Source organism: Lissotriton helveticus, chromosome 2_2 (genome assembly GCF_964261635.1).
Source record: "Lissotriton helveticus chromosome 2_2, aLisHel1.1, whole genome shotgun sequence".
Taxonomy (NCBI): domain Eukaryota; kingdom Metazoa; phylum Chordata; class Amphibia; order Caudata; family Salamandridae; genus Lissotriton; species Lissotriton helveticus.
Genome location: NC_136060.1, coordinates 313,386,658 through 313,408,622, shown reverse-complemented (window position 1 = coordinate 313,408,622; position 21,965 = coordinate 313,386,658).

Genomic DNA, 21,965 nt, shown 5'->3' with positions numbered 1-21,965 from the left:
GTAGGAGAAAGAGTGACCTCCTGCATGATTCTGATCCTGTTTGTCCCTCAGTTGAAGGTCCCTGAGGAAAAGGAGGTGCTTAAAGTATGGTCCATTTTTAAATTGCTGCTAAGAGGATATCCAGAGCTCCGGTCCGCCCCTCAGTATACAGCTCCCAGTGTATGAGGTTCAAAGCTGGTCCATGCATTATACTGTTAGGAGAACCAGTGGGAGGGACACACAAAAGGACAGCTTGTCTGCAGCAAGGTGATAAATGGGAGCAGACATGGGTCCATACAACCATCACCCTGGGAGTCGGTCTAAACCCTCCCTTCACCGGTGCTTAAGATCCCTCCCTCACACCAGCATTAATCTTCAGTCAGAACCTGAGGTTGAGCCTCCTAGAGCCCCCAGGTCCGGAGTGGGGGCTATCAGAATGTAGCTATAATGAAAGTGTGCCAAGGAGGCTGAACTGGAGCTTAGCTGCTGGACTGATTTCTGGCACACTAACATCTCTCATCAGCTCTGCAACTGCTTTCATATACACAACTCAGTTCTTCAGCGCAGAGGTGAGCCTCACCTGTCCAGCTCCAACTTTTACATCCTTAGATACTGGGATGAGGCCAGGACACAACAGAGGCAGCAGCTAAGTATGACAAAGTTCCTATGAAGATAGGTCCCATCAATGGTTGACCACATTGTTGTATAGAGGAGAGTTAAAAAAGTTTTTTACACCAAACATCATGGGGCCCTTGGGCTCGGAAGACCTTGGCCAAACCATTTCTCTTAATTTGCCGGTAGTCAGCAGGAGAGTGAACAGGAGTTTGGCACCTTTAAGAAACAAACTTTCAGTGAACCGAGCACAGCTGATTTGCATGCATTTTTAGTATTTGATATCAGAAGAGTGATACAGTATTGAGGGAAAGGAGAGGGGCAAAACATTAAGATCAGGCATAAGAAACCATTGATGGGGAGGCAAAGTAAGCAATGAGATTGGAAATATAATAACAAAGGGAGAGTAGACAATGTGAAGAACATCACCAAAACTAATGGGAGCAGCAAGTGAACAGTGCAACCTTCCATGAAATGGCATGCAATTAGTGAATAGGCCAACCACCCAATGAGAAACCTTGAAAACGATATGAGAGACAATGGCTAAAAAAGGCTTATCCAAGTCCCACTTCTCTAGGCTATGTCATACATGCATATACTGTTTAATGTGTTGGTAATGCAGGTTCTGAATCAACCAAAAAGGGGAGGTTAGAGGTTTCAGTGATAGAATCAACCTCCAGTACAGTTTTTTCAAACAATGAGATTCTATCAAATGGTATTTTAATTTTATTTTTGGTAAGTGTGGTGAGACTAATACAGTGAGTATTGGCTAGTCCTTGTATCTGACAAGGGCAAGCACTATGTGTTTTTAAAATACCCCTCACACACTATGATTCCCACAGTGTCATGCTTCATCATTGGGGTCTTCCCGTCCCTCTGCGGGGCGGGGCGTGCTACGACCTGCGGACTACGCGGGAGCACTTGTTATTATGAAGATAGGCTATGTGTAGTGTAAGGATAGTGTGAGTGGTGGGGGGTGGAGGAATTAAGTGAAAGAAATGAAATATTTAAAAATTCCCTGGCTAGTAGAACAAATTAATTTTCTCTAGCTGGAAATAATAAAAAGGGGTTGTGGTAGAGTTAATTATTAAGCCCTTCTTGGTCAAGTCCCACTTCTCCTGGCGCAGGAAGCCAACCCACCCGCATCAGGCGGGCTTAGAGAGTGCCTTGAGGAGGTGAAGACCTGGATGTCCCTATCGTCCCTAAAGTTGAATGGGGACAAACCCGAGCTAATGCTCCTAGGCCCATTAGATCTCAGCCTGCCCACCACCCTGTGGCGATCCTGTCTGGGCCCCCCTCCAACCCCGAAAAACAACATTAAAAGCCTCGGAGTTTGGTTGGGCAGCTCCCTATCCTTCAACGTACAAGCCACAAAACTCTCAGCCACCTGTTTTGGCATCATGAGGATGTTAAGGAAAATCCTTCCTCTCCTCCCCATGGAAGCCAAACTGGTGGCCATACAGGGCTTAATACAGTCACGCCTTGACTTCAATAACGTGCTCTACCTCGGCGCCCCAGAATACACCCTGAGAAGGCTCCAGATAGTGCAGAACTGCGCAGCTCGCATTCTGCTCGAGCTTCCCCGCAGACAATCAGTGAGGGCCGGACTGGTCAGCCTTCACTGGTTACCAGTGCGCCACAGAGTTATGTTCAAGGCAATGTGTATTGCACACCAGGCCTTCTGGAACACTGGTCCCACGATTACCCGTGACCTAATCACCCATTACACTCCCAGTAGGAACCTCCGCTCCAGTCAGACATTCCTCGCAAGGGCTCCCAGAATAAATAGGTCTAGATCTGGAGGCAGGACGTTTTCCTATAATGCTGCCAGGGCCTGGAACGCCCTACCCCCTCACCTCCGAGCTAACTCCAATATGTCTGCGTTTCGCAAACAGCTGAAAACTCTTCTCTTCAGTCTGCCCTACTAACTCTTCCCCTGCCCCCGGTAGATCCTCTCTGGTGGGTGTATGGTATTCTGAGCGCTTGGACGCCTCCGGGCAGCAATTCGCGCTTTACAAATCCACATCATTTCATTTCATTTCATGTCATACATGCATATACTGTTTAATATGTTGGTAATGCAGGTTCTCCATCATATAAAAAGCTGTCTTTAGCAAATCTGTAAGAAATGGGATTATTAGTTGAAAGAGGTGAAAGACCCACTAAAGTAAAAAACACAGTCGCTGTCAGGGTGAGCCACAAATGTCACTAAATAAACCTGCTCTCAACTCTCTGGTAGCTTTGCACAAAAAAAGTCATCCTTACCTTAAATGTTACTCATGAAGGATTGTAAAGACCAGAAAAGATTGTAAAGAAAGAAGATCCCTGAGCAGATATGGCTATCAGACTGTAAAGAAAGCTATAAGCTAGGCAACTGAAACAAAAGTGGATCCAATGCAAAGAGCAGTAAGCAGCAGATACATTATTAAACCATCTCAGTCTACGTGCCATACAAACAGTGAGAATTGGAATTTGCTAAAGCCTTTTGGTATTATTTGATTACACAGTGTTAAAATAGTTTTCCTCTCTTAAAGGTTTCACCCTTTATAGAGAGAGTTTTTTAGTGTTTTTGATTGGTTATTAACTATGAACAATATTTTAAAAAGTTACAATTTGGACAGGAGTATTGCACACCTCTGTGTTCTCTTTCTATTACCAACAGCACGGACGGTGCAACAGTTTGTGATTGTGAACATTATATACTGTGAACCTTGAGGGCCCAGTTGAATCTGCATTTAATTGTGGTATTTTGTTGCTTTTTTTATTTTATTTTTTTACTTCTTTTGTTTGATCATTGTAGACGTGGGTCCCTTGCTCACTTTGCAACTGATTCAAGCTAGCCTGGCTGATGAGGGGTGTTACCCCAAAACAGGTCCCAGGATGCTTCTTTACGGTCCAGTGAAGACCTGGCTTTGCAGTTTGGGCTGGACTGTTCCCATGAGACACAGGGTCAAGACTGTTTTGCATACAGCTGGGTCTGAACTGGGCTGGCCAAGTGAGCTAAAGAATAATGATGGATTCAAGCCAGATCTGTGACTAGGGTTGATTTTCCTAAATGTTTCAGCGCTCCGTTCATCATCTTCTTGTGTTTGCTTTGTTCACCCTAAGTTGTCAAGGTATGCCCAGACATGGGTCCTTTGCTCACTTTGGCACTGGATTCAAGCTAGCCTGGCTGATGAGGGGTGTTACCTCGAAACCGGTCTCAGGATGCTTTTTTGTGGTCCATGGAAGACCTGCCATGGCAGTTTGGGCTGGACTGTTCCCATGAGGCACAGGGTCAAGACTGATTTGCATATAGCTAAGTTTGAATTGGGCGGCAAAGTGAGCTAAAAAACGATGATGGAGTCAACCCAGATCTGTGACTGGGGGTGAGTGTCTGAAAAGTTTCAGCGCTCCGTCCATCATTCCTTTGTGTTTGTTATGTTATGTTATGTTATGTTTCTTTTGTATAGCGCGCGGCGACTCAAAAAGAGTATCCCGGCGCTTTCACAGCGAGACCTACGGGAGAATAACACAACACAACGATAAAAACAGAGAGGAGATAAAATAAAAGGAGAAAAGAAAGGCCTATGGTGCATGCCACACCATGCAGGAACGTGCTGCAGGTGCTGTCACAGCAGCTGTCTGCTGTTAAGGCTCTCCTACGAGCTTAACACATCTGCCATCATTAGACCACCGCAGCACTGCCCACTCGCCCTCGGTTAGACTCATAATCTGGCAGGCGGGCACACCATGGGCTTGGCTGTCCTTCTACAAGATCAGCGATGGCAGTGATACTGGAGGACCGCCAAACAATAATAAGGCCCTTAACCTCCCCCATGCCCATGGGACAGCGCCTGGATACACTCACAGGTGATAATCCGCACTACAGTTTGACAAACCACATGTAAATTAAGTAAATCTAAAGAACTATACATTGTTTCTGTAAATACTAGCTATAATGTATTTTGGTTATTACAATAATTCAAATATTGCTAGAAATAAATATAGAAAAAATAAAGTCTATTTTCTGAGCTTATATAGATTTCTTAAATTCCTTAATTGAGTGGCAAGAAGCATGATTTTGAATTTCACTTAAACCACTCAAAAATGGAAATTTAAAGTCTACCTCAAAGACTGTAGCACTGATTAACGTGGGTTTTATCAATGTATTTATAATGAAGAATGCAAAAAATTGCTCAAACAATAGCGAAGTATCCACATAGAATACATTTGAAATCAGTGATGTATGTAACAATACTTATTTGACTTATTGTAGCTTCAGCAGAGGCATTGCTTTCCTATTGGTTTTGTGCCGTACTAGTTTTTACTGCTGATCTATAAATTATGAGGTCAGCCTTTGCTAGTTCTCTTAGGTTTTATTCCCCGAAATTTCCGTTCAGCCTTTGATGTGCCTCTCAGTGTTAAAGTGCCTTACCATTCACTAAACACTAAACGCCATACTTCAGTAAATCACCAGTTACATTAGAAAACACTGACGATTGACTAATGTGCAGAGCATCCCAGGTGGGACGTGTTTAACCCTATGCCTCTTTTATCCACTCCACTACACTGTGGAGATGGGTCCTGAACAGGCCATAACCCAAGGGCCAGTAACAATTTATTTCAAAGATAGTTTTCCTCAAAAAATCACATATGAATTAAGCACACTTTTTCAGTAAGCTTGCGTGGGGTCAGAGATGACTGATGCTTTTTGTAAGCATCAGTATTTGCAATTATTTGGAATTATATTCTATATCACTTTTTCGGGCTTTAAGTTTTAAATTTAATTTATCTTTTTCTAAAATCTCATTTTTTGTTATAGTTTATAGACGAGCATGTTGAACCGTCATATCTCTTTTCATGACCTTACATGATACAGAATCCTGGATATATAATGGCATGACTATATTTTCTGTGCAGGCAAGAGTCTGCAATGGGAGCACTAAAAGTCTACTTGCTCATGCATGTAGGGATATTTTATTTTTATCCATGTATCACAGCATCTTTCTCAGCATCCTTAAGCACACTAATATAATTCTTCAGGACATAATGCCACACTTAGGAATAGCACAGGGTGGAACATCATCACTCTCCCTCAAAGCGCTGCTAGTGTTAAATAAACCATGACGAGAGATGAAATTCAAAGCACTTTGAGCGATTTCTGCAAACTGTTTTCTATTTGCCAATTACCGGGTACTATATTTCATTTCATCAGTTTTTCATTATTCTCTGCTGGAAGTTCGGTTATGACAAATAATGCATCTCAGAAGCAGTTCCGTGAGCTCAAGAAATAATATTGTTGATCCATTTGAGCTAAGCTGTGCTTTATATTCTAACAAGCCACAGAATAAATAAATAATATGAATGATGAGGTTGGCTAATGTGTTTGCTTTCAGGTGCTCATGAATTGTGTGCTTCGCTGGTCAGAATGCTAGATAACTTATGTGAATATCATAGCAGCATATACTACCAGTTGCCTAAAGCCACAATAAAAAAACCTCACTTTACCGCATCATTAAATCAGAAATTAAATTTTCATAATTCACGACATAGTGCTTGCAGTAGAAATAACTGCTTTTGAAATAAATATTCAAGGGTCTAAGTGCCTCCAAGTTTCTTAGGTGACAATCAGCGTTTGATTTAGTTGTATTCAGTTCTTTGGTTAATTACTGCTTGATCTGCAAATAAAGCCGCAGATAGATTGTCCTGTTATCAGAAATGTATGTGCTTTTGCTGTCATTGCCAAGCTCTTGTTTTTCCCTATTCCCCCCCCCCCCCAAAAAAAAAGAATTCGGTGTTTGCGACTAATTTCTGAAGTGGTTCGCAAATGTGTTTTTTCTGAAAGCTCACATGTTTTAAAGACTTTGGGGTTTATGAAGAGACGCAGATATACAATTACATGTGCGCATGTGCGCAATTGAATTCCAAAGTCAAACCTATGGGGTAGTGAAAGGGGAATCGTGGTGTATCATCACTTTAGAAAACTTCAGAAGACACTACAAGCGTGGAAAAGTAAGTTAGTTAAAATAATGTTTCTTGTTAGCACAGTTATCCATGCATCATTGTATTAAGTGTGAAGGTGCATTATTAACCGTTGGTAGTAAGGTTTACCCAAACGTTCTTTTAAGGACCCTAACGGCTGAGTGAGAAAGTAAGAGACCCTTGGCTTGCTCTGTTACCATGATGATCTCACATTACTGGTCCGTATTAACTACTGCATTATCATATTATGATGTTTTTGAGGAGATAGCTGAAATCTTGAGGCTGTGCAAATATATGGGTGTCTACTGTTGGGACTGAACAGGCCTTGTGTTCCACTGGGCATTTCCTGGGTGGGCTGGAATCTCTAGAGGCCGATTTTGAAAGCCCATGGGTGCTTCTGGTCCCACTGTCACTTTTCCAGCTCATTGAGGTTAATCCCATCAGGAGGCTTTAAAGGACAGAGTGAAACAGGGGAAGAGAGGGGAGAAGTAGAGAGAAAGTGGTCAGAGAGGGAGAAGAGAGAGGAAAGAAGGAGCAGGAGAGAATGGATGGATAAACTGAGAGAGACAGCGCAAGGTAATAAAGGGAGTGAGTGTGGTTTGAGTATTTTTGCCAGGACGGCTTTTGGTTCCCCAGTCTGACCTTGAATGTATTAGAGACTTTTGCCTAGCTGCCATGTGGTCCCATATCATTTGTGGGATCATCATTCTGGGATCACTGATATAATATCATGCATACAATATTATCAGAAATTAAATATTGATAACCAACATATTCACTTCCAATTCTTAACTAGTAAAAGCAAAAATATCAAGAACACAGATATAGTTAATAAAAATATCAATTTTAATCTATATTGAAAACAGAAATATCAGAAACAACAATATCATTACCTTTAAATAAATATACTTATGTCAAAAATATCGATTCACACAATATTGACTATGTTAGAGCTGGGGGTCTCTAGTTGGCTGAGGCAGTTACCTTAGTCCAAATAGGGACCCTTGCTTCTAGTCAGGGAAAGGAGGGACACCCTCTTTGATAACTCCTGCTCACCCCCTGGTAGCTTGGCACGAGCAGCCAGGCTTATCTTCAAGGCAATGTGTAAAGTATTTGCAACTACACTCCCAGTGACACAGTGATAACACCACAAGTGGACACCACACTGATGTATGAAAATAGCAGTATCTTTATCAAGAAGAAAAATACGGTAAGATCAAATGATAAGAATCCAACATATGCGTATTTGTAATATTTCACTTTACCGGTTAGTAGACCAAAAACCACTTGTAGGTTCTTGCGGCATTAATGAGCAGTTCACGATGTTCAAATAAAGTTCTGATGCAATGCTATGCAGTTCGTAATGCAGTTCGTATTGTCAGATCAATGCAGTTCGAAATGCAAAAATAATGCAATCCTCAATGCAAGTAATCAGGCAGTTCCTAATGCAAGAATAATGCAATCCTCAATGTATGTAATCAGGGAATTCATGATGAAAGTATAACACACTCCTTAATGCAAGTATTAGGGCAGTTTGTATGCGAGAATAATTCAATCCTCAATGCACATAATCAGGCATTTTGTAATGCAGGAATAATACAATCCCTAATGCAAGTAATAAGCCAGTTCGTAATGCAGCAATAATACCAGGCCAATCAACGCTATTAGCGCGGGCACTATTAGGCCCGAACCGCAGACAACAGTCCTGAGCTACTGAGGGTGGCCCAGGTGCTGCCAGGCAGATCCAGACCGCTCGAGGACTTAGCGCATCTAACGCGATGCAGCGGGAGAGATACGGGAGCGCTCCTGTACTCCTCCTGCATGCCTCCCCAGGCCACACACGCTTGCAGCTCTCGACCGGAGTCCAAGCCCTACTTGGGGGATGCGCTGCCTCGCTCTCTTTCTCCCCACTCGTCGGATGCCCTGCTGGGCGCTCCCGATGACAACGCAGCTCAGATGCAAGGCGACGCTGTAGCCGGAAAAGTTACGGCTATGCCTTCCCCGTTGCTGACGATCTTGGGCAGATTCCTCTTGTGAACAACAATTATGATTACTTCACGACTTCCTTAGCTTCGAGAAATCATTCAGCACATTGTGGCTCAGGCCGGCGGCGGTGATCTTGATCCGCAGCCTCAGTTACGATGACGTCTCGGGCCACAAACAGCTACAAAGCAGCGTGGACGATGATTCATGCTGCCTGGGCACTGCAGTCACGGGGCACTTTCCAACCAGCACCACGGACCCCACGCAGTCTCAGACTGCACATGCACAAAGCGTCGCTTAGACTCGGTTGGGTTTCAGGCCATACAGTCCCGGGTCAATGCTTACAAAGGTCTCAGGCTGCAAAAAGCACATGCACACAGCGTCATTCAGACACACTTGAAAACTTTGATGTTCCTGAGTTTCCACAACAGGGAGCCAGCTCTCGTTGGGCCCTTGGAGACAAGTTACTTCATGACAGAGCACACAGCAAAGTCCCTTAGCCTTTCCTTAGTTAAATCAGCAACTGCAGGCCAGCACCAGAACACACAGCAAAGGCAGTCCTTCTCTTCAGTCTCTTGATCTGTTCTTCCTTGGCAGAGGTTCCTCTTGACCACAAAGGAGTTTCAATCCTTTTCAGTCTTGATCAGTCCAACATTCAGGGGTTTCAGCTCTCATAGTTATACCCCTAAATGTCTTTGAAGTCTTTGTTTTCAGGGGACACTGACCCCTGTCCAAACCAGTTCTGGGTGTCTCCCTGCCAGAGGCACCTTCTTCCTTGGATAGTGCGGGTCTGGTTCCTCAATCATTCAGTAGGTGGTGGAGCCTTTCTTTTACGGCAGAGGCCCAGGCCTCTTCACATCCAGGGGGCTACTCCACCCCCTACACTCCAGATGCAGGTCAGCCAGTTGCTGTCTCACCTACTCCTCCCCTGGGTCAAGACATTCCCCAGATCCTATCACTATGTCAAATCCAGACAGTCAATCCACAACCAGACATAGGCATACAGAATTGATAGAACAAAACAACAGCCACTTCTAAAAGCATGGATTCTAAGCACACAATTTAAAAACCACCTTCAAAAAGGATGTGTTATTAAATTGTGAGTTCAGGCACACTAAACTTCACCTCTCCATCTTAAGCCTATAGGAGGATAGGCTGGAAACATATTACACAGCCTTCCCAATTCTGTCAAATGGGCAAGATGCAACAGTGAAAAACAAAATGGAGAGTCTTACACTGTTAGGACATGGTACACACCTCAGCGCATGTCCTACCTTTCACAGACACTGCACACTAGCCAGGGGGGTACATTGGCTTACTGTAGGGTGTCTGATGTGCATGGAAAGGGAAGGCTAAGGCCTGGCAAGTGGGTGCACTAGTCAGGACAACATGGCAGTTAGCAAACTGCGTGCAGGAACTGCAGCGGCAGGCCTGAGTTCTCTCTTTAGGGCTTCTTGTGTCAGTGGCACAATTAGTGCTGCAGGCCCAATAGTAGCATTTGCATTACCAGCCCTGGCACACATAGTGCACTTTACTAGGGACTTTACTAGTAAGGCAAACGTACCAATTATGGACAACCAATTACCATAACACTTTATACATAGGGAGCACTTGCAATTTGACACTGATCAGCAGTGGCAAAGTGCCCAAAACATCTAAGCTAGTAAAATGCTATCCTTCACAACAACAAAAATAGAGGAGGTAGAGTCAAAAAGTCAGGGGTAACCACACCAAGAAATGCCAGGACTAACAGTCTTCAATATTATCTGCAAAATAATTGAGAACTAATAGAAGTAAGATCCATTCTGCTTCTGGTATTCGCCAACTGTTGAATACATGTACTGGATCTTTAACGTTGCACAAGAATTTCTGATGGTTATGCTTGGAGTACTAGAAGATGAAGGAATTCAGATTGAGAGTTTATTTAGACTCAGTTACAAATGGGAACATAAATGTGAAGAGTGTTTATTATCTTCAAGGACTAAAGTTGACAGAAAACGATTTTTATATTTAACACTACCTGACTGCAAATCTGTACCATTTTCCAAATTAGTAAAAGAAGCTGATCATGAGATGATGTGTTCTCGTTGTAAATCAAGAATGCTATCTACATCATGCCTACAAAGATATGGAAAATATTTGATAATAATGCTGCAACGCTGTCGACCAAATGGAAGAAAAGTGGAAACCAAAATTAAAAATGTTGTGCTAATCAAGTATCTATTTCTGAAAGAACTTTTGCAACGGTTGCTATTGTTTTCCATGCTGGAAGTACTACTACAAGTGAACATTATACAGTTTATTTAAAGTGTAATATTGGTTGGAGTCACTGTAACGATACACACTTGGAAATTCAACCGAGATTGCCTTATGAATCACGTAAACTCATACTTAATTTTTCGGAATCAAAGATTTTAGATACACCATTCGGCTTCAACGGGAAGGTGTGTAGATCTTTGAGCAAGTCATACTGGATGCTTTCAAATCCAAAATTTTGATACATTATCTGGAGTATTGGGAAAATGTGCAGAGAAACTACGTAAGATCTTTAAGGAATTCATACTGGATGCTTTCAAAGCGAAATTCCTGATACATTATCTGGCGTATTGGGAAAATGTGCAGAGAAACTAAGTAAGATCTTTAAGGAATTCATACTGGATGCTTTCAAAGCAAAATTTTTGATACATTATCTGGCGTATTTGGAAAATGTGCAGAGAAACTACGTAAGATCTTTAAAGGAATTCTTACTGGATGCTTTCAAAGCAAAATTTTCGATACATTATCTGGCGTATTGGGAAAATGTGCAGCGAAACTACAAAGTAAAGGTAAGATTTGAACATTTGAAGTAGTATTGGATGTGTCATTTGTGTTCATTTTGTATTATATTTGGGAGAATGTATTACGTTACATAGCACTTTTGCAGTTTATTTTATGTAGTTGGAAAGTTAGAAAAAACAGTACTAATGACAAATACACAATAGTAGTTCAATATTTAAAAAAAAACTTGAAATTCATTGAAAAAAACCATAGGTTTCAGGGACATTATAGTTAGAAATTTGCATTTAAAAAACCTTAGAAATTCACTGAAAAAACCACAGGTTTTACAGACATTATAGTTCGGAATTAGCATTTAAAGAAACCTTAGAAATTCACTGAAAAAAACCATAGGTTTCAGGGACGTAATAATTAGTTAAACATTTGACTCATATACAACCAGAGAAATGTGCCTGTTATAGTTAGTTGAGCTAACTATAACTTGCGCGCCCGCAACACACTGCTGATGATGTCACATATTTTATCACTCATAACATGGTCAGTGACATCACTGATGACATCACTGATGATATCTCAAATGACATCACTCATGACATCACTGATGACACCATCGAGTGAATGTGTGCTCTGCATCCAACCCCCCAATAGCTCCCACCCAAGAATTCTGCAATGTCCTGTCAAATTCCTTCCTAGAAAAAGTCAGTAACATGTATGCCAATTTCACAGCCCAACCTAAATCTGGCAACTCAATAGCCACCCCTCACAATGAAGAAATCACCCCCTACTTCTTAACCTTTAGCCAAGTCTCACCACAACAGACAGAGAACCTTATCTCCACCATCAAGTCTGGTTCCCAAACGGACCCTCGTTCTGCCTCTGTTTTAAATCTGATTCCTGACAGTCTGGCCCCTAACCTCACAGACATCTGGAATACCATGTTTAACACCGGTACCTACCCCGCCATATGGAAAAGGGCTATCATTAAACCACTACTGAAAAAACAGCACCGCGACCCTCTAGAAACAAAAAACTATAGGCCCACTTCAAGCCTCCCATTCCCAGCTAAAATATTTGAGAAACTAATGAACACACAACTGGCCCTCTACATTGAAGACAATAACCTCCTGGATGAGACTCAATTTGGCTTCAGGAGGGGCCACAGCACAAAGACTGCCCTTATTAAAGCCGCAGATGAAATCAGAATAATCTTAGACCAAGGTGGCTTGGCGGTGCTAGTGCTGCTCATCTGTCAGCGGCCTTTGACACAGTCGACCACTCCACTCTTATTAATCATGTCTCGCACATTGCATCAAACTGAAGACCAAAAATTACTGACTTAATTTCTGTCAAACCGCACACAACTAGTGAGCCTCAGCGAATACAAATCCTCCCCTTTCACCCTCCCGTGTTTTGTGCCACAAGGCTCACCCTTGAGTCCGACACTCTTTAACATCTATGTGTCGGACCTGGCCAGGGTCATCAAATCCCACGGGATGGGTCTTTCCTCCTATGCCGATGACACACAAATGGTGCTAGCACTCCACAATCATGGCGGAGCAATTGCCTCCAGATGCCAAAGTGGTATGCTTGCCATAAGTACCTGGGTGGCCAATAACTGCCTACGGTTGAACTCCGACAAAACCGAGGTCCTGATATTCGGCAAGCTCTATCTTGTCTGGTCCTCCGTCTGGTGGCCCACCGACCTGGGTTCACCGCCTCTCCCAGTCTCAAAAGTCCGGAATCTGGGTGTCACATTCGACGACAAACTGGCGTTTACCTCACACACAAAAGCTGTTGTCTCGTCACCCTTTTATACCCTAAGGATGATAAAAACACATATACCCTTCCTTCCATACAATTCCGGAAAAACCCTTATTAATACATTAGTCATGTCTAAAATCAATAATTGCAATGGCCTCCTCAACAACTCTCAGAAAAAGGTCACTAACAGACTGCAAATGGTGCAGAATTCAGCCGCAAGACTGATAACGGGCACCCCTAAATACTATCCAATCTCATCTGTAGTACGAAACCTTCATTGGCTTCCAATAACAAGCTGAATTAAGTTCAAGGCTCTTTGTATTGCCTTCAATAGGCACCTCATCCCTAGCTCGTCCTCTACACAGTCCGCAGCGCCGAGACACCCATGGGTATTTGCGTGCTCTACAAATTGCTTAAATAAATAATAAATAAATGTACCTGTGTTTTAAATGCTTCCCTAATCAACCATCTGCAATATATTCGAAACCGGACAGCCTGCTGGAGGTAGGAGCACCCTGCTTTATCCAAAACACAGCTATACTGAAATTGCTGCATTGGCTCCTTGTGCAGCAATGGATCTCTTTGAAATCCATATACCTCGTGCATTGTCTCATGCGTGGTAAATGTAAACTCCTTTTAACCTAACTTTTATTCCGATACTCCCATAACCAACACTACTATTTTCCAACTCGGTCCACCTCTGCTTTCTGAGGCTCTCTAAACCTTGTGTTGATGGCAGGGCCTTCTCTACAGGCCACTGTCTCGCTGGCACAGTATCTAATGAAAGAGCGCTTTTTTATATTCTAAAACTAAACAAAACACAGCTACTTACATAACTTGCAAATCAATGAAAAAGTACATTCTCTTATAAATTAGCCAAACACAATGGTTTTGCCAGTGCTTGTTTGAATTGTATTTAATAATAATGACTTTAATATTTAAGGGAAAATGGACCAGATCTAGAAATAAAGTTGCTGCAAAATGCTGGATGCCCATTTCGTCCAACATTTTCGCAACCAGTGAATAATTTTAATACCTGACCTTTCTACTTTTTGCGAGTTGGTAGTGGCCCCTGGAGCACAGTATGCTCCCCAACAAAGGTATTTGTTTAATTCACCAAAGAAAGGTAGTCCTAGTTTGACCTACTCCCCTTTACAAATGCCTTGCAAGCTCAGGAGTTGGTAATTTTGTATTGTTCTGCAACCTTATTTCGGTTGCAAAACTCTGATGCATATAATATCTTCTCACACCTGGGTGCCAAAGCTTGGAACGAACTTCCCCTGCACCTCAGGACCGCCTCATCGCTCTGGAATTTCAGGTAAAGGACTAAAGACCTTGGGCCTTATTTATGGAGGCCTTGAGCCGCCGGTGCGTCACTTTTAAAATGGGAAAAAGTGACGTACTGGCGGCGCAAGGCCTTCATAAATAAGGCCCCTGGCTGTTCAAATTAACAGAGCACTACGAGGCAGCAAGCAATGTCAGCGCCTTGAGACCCTTACGGGTGATTTGCTGCATTCTATAAATCCTGATTGAATGATTGATTGAGTGACCGATTTGGTATTTACAAGGGATGTCTACACCACGTCCCTTCCAAATATACATTAACTATAGGGTTGCAATCCCATTTTACTAGTAAGTGAAAGTTTACTACAGTCTCACAAAATTGTATTTTAACATAGGAAAAAGCATTTTTGTAGCTGCACCGGAAAACCTCTATAGGGGAAAATCATTTGCTGGCATTGCTTAATTTGAAAAACATACCGTGGTTTGCATTTGTGTTTCTGTACTGTATTCAGCAGGAAAAACATGCACGTGTGGAGGCTTATCAGTAGCGCGGAAGTATGAGGCTTATCTGTAAAACCTTATCTCCTCATTACAGAGGGTGGGAAATAAAGTAGACTGCCGGAGTGAAAGAAACACCATTTAACGTATTGATTTTTTTCTGCTGCTGGGTTGCAAGATCAAAGTAAATGATTATCCTGATTAGACTCACTCAGGCCATGCAGTGGAACTTTAATTTAACTCTAGTCGTTGTCATGTGTCTCTTGGCTGGTAATGAAGCAAAGGTGCTGTGTGGCTAATGGGCGCCAATTACCTTGATGTCTTTTACACAAGGACAATCATGCCAATTGATCATGATTGGCAAAAGAACTTGCCTTCTCGGCTGAGACATAAACACAACTGCCAAGTGAGCATACATTCATCCCTTATAGAAAAATGTTGAGGAGTCGCAGCAACTGTGTAGTCCGAGCACATTCAGTGCTGCAATGCAGCCTTCCATTTAATCAACGATTGTCGCAATAAATATCATGATGTGCTTTACATGTGAAGAGATAAACTTGCAAAGTGGATTAAATGCCTTTTCTAGATCGAACCAGTAGCTATTATATTTTGCCTTCAGAGATGCCTCAAGTGGAGCAGCTGCTGCAATTGCTAAATTACATTTCAAAATGTCCACACAAAAGCTAAGGGTCAGGCTTACAATAATAAACAGGCCCATATATTCTAGGACTGTAATACAAATAGTAAAATATAATTTTCAGCATCCTTGAAAACTCTTTTTGCTGTCCTCAAGGAGTGATGGAGCGAGGGAGAGAGAATTTTTGTTTTGTGTACCACCTTGTCAGTCAGTCTCATAACAGTAACATGCATTAAACGTGTGGAGCATGAGAATGAATCAACCAAACATATAGATTAAAATTATACGTGGGAAAACTAACTTGCTGATTTGCAAAGACTAATTTATTAATAAATTGAAGAAGTCATACTAATAAAGAGCCGAAGAATTTTAAAATTAATTGGAAATAAGTGTGTATTTGTGCTTTTTGAAAAGTTTGCGTGGCAAAAACAATAAAATTGGTAAGTAAAAGACGCATATGTGTATGCTTTTTGCTAGGTAACCTCTAACAGGGAAAATTAGAATGGTGGGAGGTGAACAGAAGGGCTGAAATTCTGAATCTAACGTCTGTTGCATTTGTTTTCATATTAGTTCCCATTAAGGCAGGTGCGGCCTAGTACGAAAATGGCTGTCTACGCGAGACTTTGGGAAACATGGCCCCTACGCATGCGTGACTGTGCTAGAGATGCTTGAATGGCCTGTGCTCAGAGTGAAATATGTCAAGGTCAGCTTGGCCCAGGACACCGGAGACGTGCCAAAAAGGATGCTTGAATTTAAAATCCTGGGAAACAAAGGTGCTGTAACTTCTTGATGTACAAACCATACAAGGACGGAATGACAAATTGCATAGTGGATAATTTTGGCTGTGAGAGAGTATGCAAGGATGACATAGCAAAATTATGAACTGGTTTGGACAAGGAGGACATGAGGTGAATATCACCACCCCTCTAATGGACCAATGAGAAATGAGTGCAAACCCTAAATGTTTCAATTTTGAGGTAGATAGTTAGGGACAAAGGGTATAACAGAGCCTGTATGAAGGAGGGAAAAGTTTGGTTCAGTGGATATTATTACGCACCACGACATGCTGTCGGTTTGAATGATTTTCGGTGCTGATAGACTTTGAATTATTTTTGGACCTTAAATTTTGACGGGACAAAGAATCGAATGCGGAGTCCTGTTGGGAGGTACACATCGAGGAGGTAAGAAAGACAGTCAGCTTGCGAACCTGTTTCGCTGTAGTTCTGTCAACGTCTGTGGCAGACTGGTAATATGTTTGCTAAATTTCCTATTTCTTGTATGTTTTCATCAATGCTAAAAAAAATCTTTTTGAAATGCTATTTTCTTTTCTGACTGAATTTAGATAAACGCTTCTATAAAAATATTTGAATCTGTGTTCCTTCAAAATAAATTAAAAGTCATGACAAGGTAAATAATGAAATAATGGGAATATTGTGATTGAGCTGGTATTAATCTCCATCAACTGACTTCTACTAGCTGGTCTATCGACCAAAACAGTGGGGTGCCTTGATGTTATTTCCCAAAATTTTTAGAGAAAGGGAGTATGTACACATATATGTATATAATGTAAAAAATGTCGGATTTAGATTATTAAGGTACTCCGCTGTCCAGCAGCTTGCCCTCTATTCTCACTGATTCAGGAGCAGTGTGGTGTGTGAATGTGTGACTCACGGTGCTATGGGCCTCACTGATGAGTAAATTGAGTCAGCTCTTGGGTTAAGTGAGATGAATTGTGAGGGTTGCTTGAGAGCCGAGCAGGATCAGATTTCTTGGTAGCAGAGGTCTGGTTGTTATAGGTTGGTTTGGGGTTAGTAATGGTTAGTTTGACTAGTTGAGTGTATATAAAACCCCTGTATTCAAGGTTTATGTCTAACACTCTATGTTGAGTTTGTATTACGTTATGTGTAGTCGAAATTTTGCGGCTTCCAGGAAGTAGGAATTTGGTTGACTTGTATGTAGGCAGGGGAAATGTGTAACAAGGTAGTTACATGGAATTGTACATTGTCTAGTTTCAAAGTTGATAACACAGGAAGGTGTTATGTTAAGGAATTCTTGAATGAGGTGCGTTGAGTGAGTCGCATTAGGTATCCTTGTGAAACTCTGGCCTTAATTCTCATGAGCAGTAGTCTCCACACTTGAAATTCTGTTTGGTGCTTTAGCGAGAACTGCGCAGGAATAGGTTGATGTGATTGTGATGTGTTCTATTCTCATTGGTGCGTTAGTGTGAACCATGCTGGGATAGGTCAGAATATCGGAACAGTTTGAGAAAGAGTGTACGTTTGTTTTGGAGTAGGAGAATCTGTGGAAAAATTGATTATTATTATGAACATGACAGGGAGAGACCTTCATGGTTTAAGAAACTTAAAAATCTATTAAAAAAGGACAAGGAAATAGGTACCAGAGAGGGAAAAGTACTCCCTCCACCAAAGATGCCCGCATTGTACATGATGACAAAATATGGCTATCATACTTGCTTTTGGCTAGAAAATTGGGCAAAATATACTAAAAATGATGGAATATTAGCATTTCATGAAATAGGTTCATTTAGTGTAGCAGTATTATGAAATTTGAGAGAAAAGATGATGAGACTTGAACCGAGACCTAGACCAACACAATTTGAAGCATTAATGGAATGGGAAGATGAGATGCATGAACAAGAAAGAGAGAGATTCTATAATGTAAAAGAAAGACGGTGTGGTTTAAGAGGCTTATGGAGAACGACTCATGAGAGTAGAATGAGAAGATGGAGAAATGCTGATATGTGGGATGGAATGTATCCAATGCGAACCATTGATGAAACTGTAGGGAGAAAAAGTACAGAGAAGAGGACAAATCTAGTACTAGAAAAGAGAAATTGAGGAATCAGTGACACTGAGGACGAGGTGCTGGAGGAGATTCTAAATAGAAGACCCCCTCCATATCAGCCAACTTCTGCAGTGGTGACACCAAATGCACCGCCAATGGAGATTGGATTTACAGGAACCCCAAAACGATATTCTGAAGTACAAAGTACTCCGGAAAAACAAGAGTTAAAACAAGTTGAAAATCCTAATACTTCTGAATTAGCGAGATCGACAAATGAATTGGCTGAGAAAATACAAGACTTATCAAGAAATATAGAAGCTGTAACTGTGCCAGTAACTATAGGTCCTGTAATAACAGTCTTTGAAAATCAAAGAATAAATGAGCCTTCGTTAACTATTCCATTGAATCCGAGTTTGCAAAAAGAAAAGAAAAAGATTTATCCAGACTTAAATGAAACAAGGAATACAATTAGAATGACACTACCTGATTTAACTACAAACCAAAGTCCAATATGTAGAATTTCTATGGGAGCAGAATCAGCATCTGAGACTCCAGAGCGAAGTATAGATAAAATAGATTTGACAAAAACTCAGATAGGGCCAACTGCATAAGAATTAAATGATTGGGTTAAAACTTTACAACAAAAAGATTTGGAACCTAAACTTTCAGACGTGGTCAGATTAAAAATAGATATGGAAGAATTGATTATTAGAACTATTGGAACTGAGAGACTAAAACATATCAGGATGAAGAGCTCATGTTCATGTTTAAAAGTATAACTTGGAGAGCTAAAACTGTATATGATTAATTAGAAGAAACAGCAAATGAATTAGGAATTGAATTTGAAAAAATAAAAATGTTACAACAATCCTACATAGTAGATTTTAATGAAAATGATATAGATACTTTGCATACAACAGGAAGATTGAACCAAATAAAATAATTAATTGTACTACTGAGAAAATGGGGAGATGTAGAACGATGGAGTAGTAGATGGATAAAGAAAAAGGAAGAGGCCAATGATTAAACATCCTTAGCATTCCCTGTTAAAGAAAAGGAACCAGTAGTGACCGAATTTCCCATGAGAGAAAAACCAGGAAGAGGTTATGTACATGTACCATGGACTAGACAGGATATATTGTCATTCACAAAGGATTTCCCAAGATTGCAAGAAAAGCCTGTAGAATGGTATAGACAGGTAGATAGGTTTGTGAAAGTTTCAAAAGTGTTGTGGGAAGATTTAGGTGGATTATTTGACATAGTTGTATCTGCAGATTTGTGGACGGAATGTAAAATTACAGTTGATTGGCCAAAAGAAGAATATTCAAGAGATGCTAAAACAGGTGCTCCAGGTCCAGAAGTAATAAGGAAATATGATCGAGTTATATCATTTTTGAAAAATAGAATTCCTCCTAAAGAAACAGATAGGGTACAAGTTGATAAAACTCTTCAAGAACCTAAAGAATCTGTACATGCTTACTATGAAAGATTGCTTCTAGTTTTTAAACATTACAGTGGATATGAAACTCTGAGTGATAAGGATATGAGTCATTTTGTATATAGGTTTGTGTTTGGTTCAAGACTTGAAATATGTGAAATGATAAAGAACCACATGATGTGTTGGCAGTCCAGTTCAGTGGATGACGTGCTAAGATATGCACAGTATTGTAGCGATGAAATTAACGCCAAACAGCAATAGCTTAAAGAAAAGACTATGTGGGAAGAAGTGAAAGTGGCAGAACAGCAGGAAGCACAGTTAAATAATCAAAATAATGAGCGAATCAAGCAAAAATAAAGGGCAATATGAATAAAGGGAATGGACAGATGAATATAGATGAAGCTAAAAAGAAATGGCCATGTCATAATTGCGGCAAGATAGGGCATTGGAGGAACAAGTGTAAGTTACCCCTAAAGGTTAATCCTGAAAATAAATCATTGAATCCACAAGTGCAGAATGAGGTAAATCCACAGTCATCCCCACAGCAACAGGTAGATACCAGCCACGGCCGGTAGCAGGTGTAACTGCAGGGCGGTGACGTGGGGAGGGGGAGGGGCAGGGTGGGGGGTAGTAATGTATGGATTTCGGACTTTAACAGGTGAGTAAACATATAAATAAATAAAACGAAGTTCGTTGTATGCACTGCATCACCAAATGCGATGCCGTGCGCGCAACGAATATCGTTTTATTTATTTATGTGTTTACTTACCTGTTAAAGTCCGTAATCCATACATTACAAACCCCCACCCTGCCCCTCCCCCTCCCTACGTCACCGCCCTGCAGTTACACCTACTACCGGCCGTGGCTGGTAGTTACTCAACAAAGTCAGGTGCCAGTACCACCTCTCCCACAGAGTGTTAATCTTCAGAAATACAGTGCAGAGACAGGATTCTATGGAGGAGAGCAGGTAAAAAGATCGCTGTGTGGAGCTGCAATTCCGAAGTTTTGGCTGAGGTCGGATGGAAATGAGTCCGATGAGAGTTATTGACAGTGCCTAGGAGAGGAAGTGGAGTGCGTGCTTAGCGCAACTCTGGAGGTAGATCAGTCTGGTCTTTTTGTGAATGGAAAAGTGAATGGTGTAAATATTACTCTCCTAGTGGACACAGGTGCTACCCGTTCTACAGATAGATCAGTAGAAATTTAAAACGTTCCTCTCTCAGGTGAGCATATCCAAGTTGTGGTATGTGACAGCAGTCCTGTTCATTTGTTTGGACGCAACATACTTTGAAAAATGAACTGTGCCATTTACTGTTCACAAGATCACATTGCTTTTCAGATAGCAGATGATGATATTCTGTATAAAATGACCATGTTGATAATAGACTCAGAAAAGAGTGAAATGTTTCCTGTGTGTGACAAAGAGAAAATCCCAAATGAATTAAAAGAAACTGTCCAAGAAAAGGCGTGGGACTTTACAGGAGAGGAGATAGGTCTAATGAAAGGTGTGAGTCATGTAAACCTTTCTGTAAAAGAAGGAGCTATTTATCCAAATACCCCACAGTATAAATTAACACCAGAGATAATTGAAGGAGTAACCCCTGTAATTGACAAAATGATTGAGCAACGAATCCTGAAAGAAAACATGAGTAGCTCTTGTAATTCACCTATCAAGGGACTGAAAAAGCCATACAGAACTTTTAGGATAGTGCAGGATGTATGAGAAGTGAATAAAATTGTTGTCCCATGTTGTCCAATTGTACCAAATCCAGCTGTGATATTGTATCATATTCAACATGATGCTGAATGGTACATAGTCATTGATTTGTGTAATGCGTTCTTTACAGTTCCATTACTTCCTGAAAGTCAGTCAATTTCTGCATTCAGGTTTGGTGAGCGTATTTTCGCATTGTGCCGAATTCCTCAAGGGTATACTGAAAGTCCCTCTATTTTTATTCAAATGTTGAAAAAATCATTGGAAAGTTTAAAAATGCCTGAGAAATCTGTTTTGGTTCAATATATTGAAGACCTATTGGTCGCATCAAGGACCAAAGATGCTTGTATTTCTGACACCATTGCATTGCTGAATCATTTGGCAGAAGGAGGACATAAAGTGTCCCCATCAAAATTACAGTTTTGCCAACAAGAATATCAATATCTAGGTAATAAGATTTGAAATGGGACAAGACAAGTGACCTCAGAAAGAAACAAACTTATTAGAGGAATGAATCT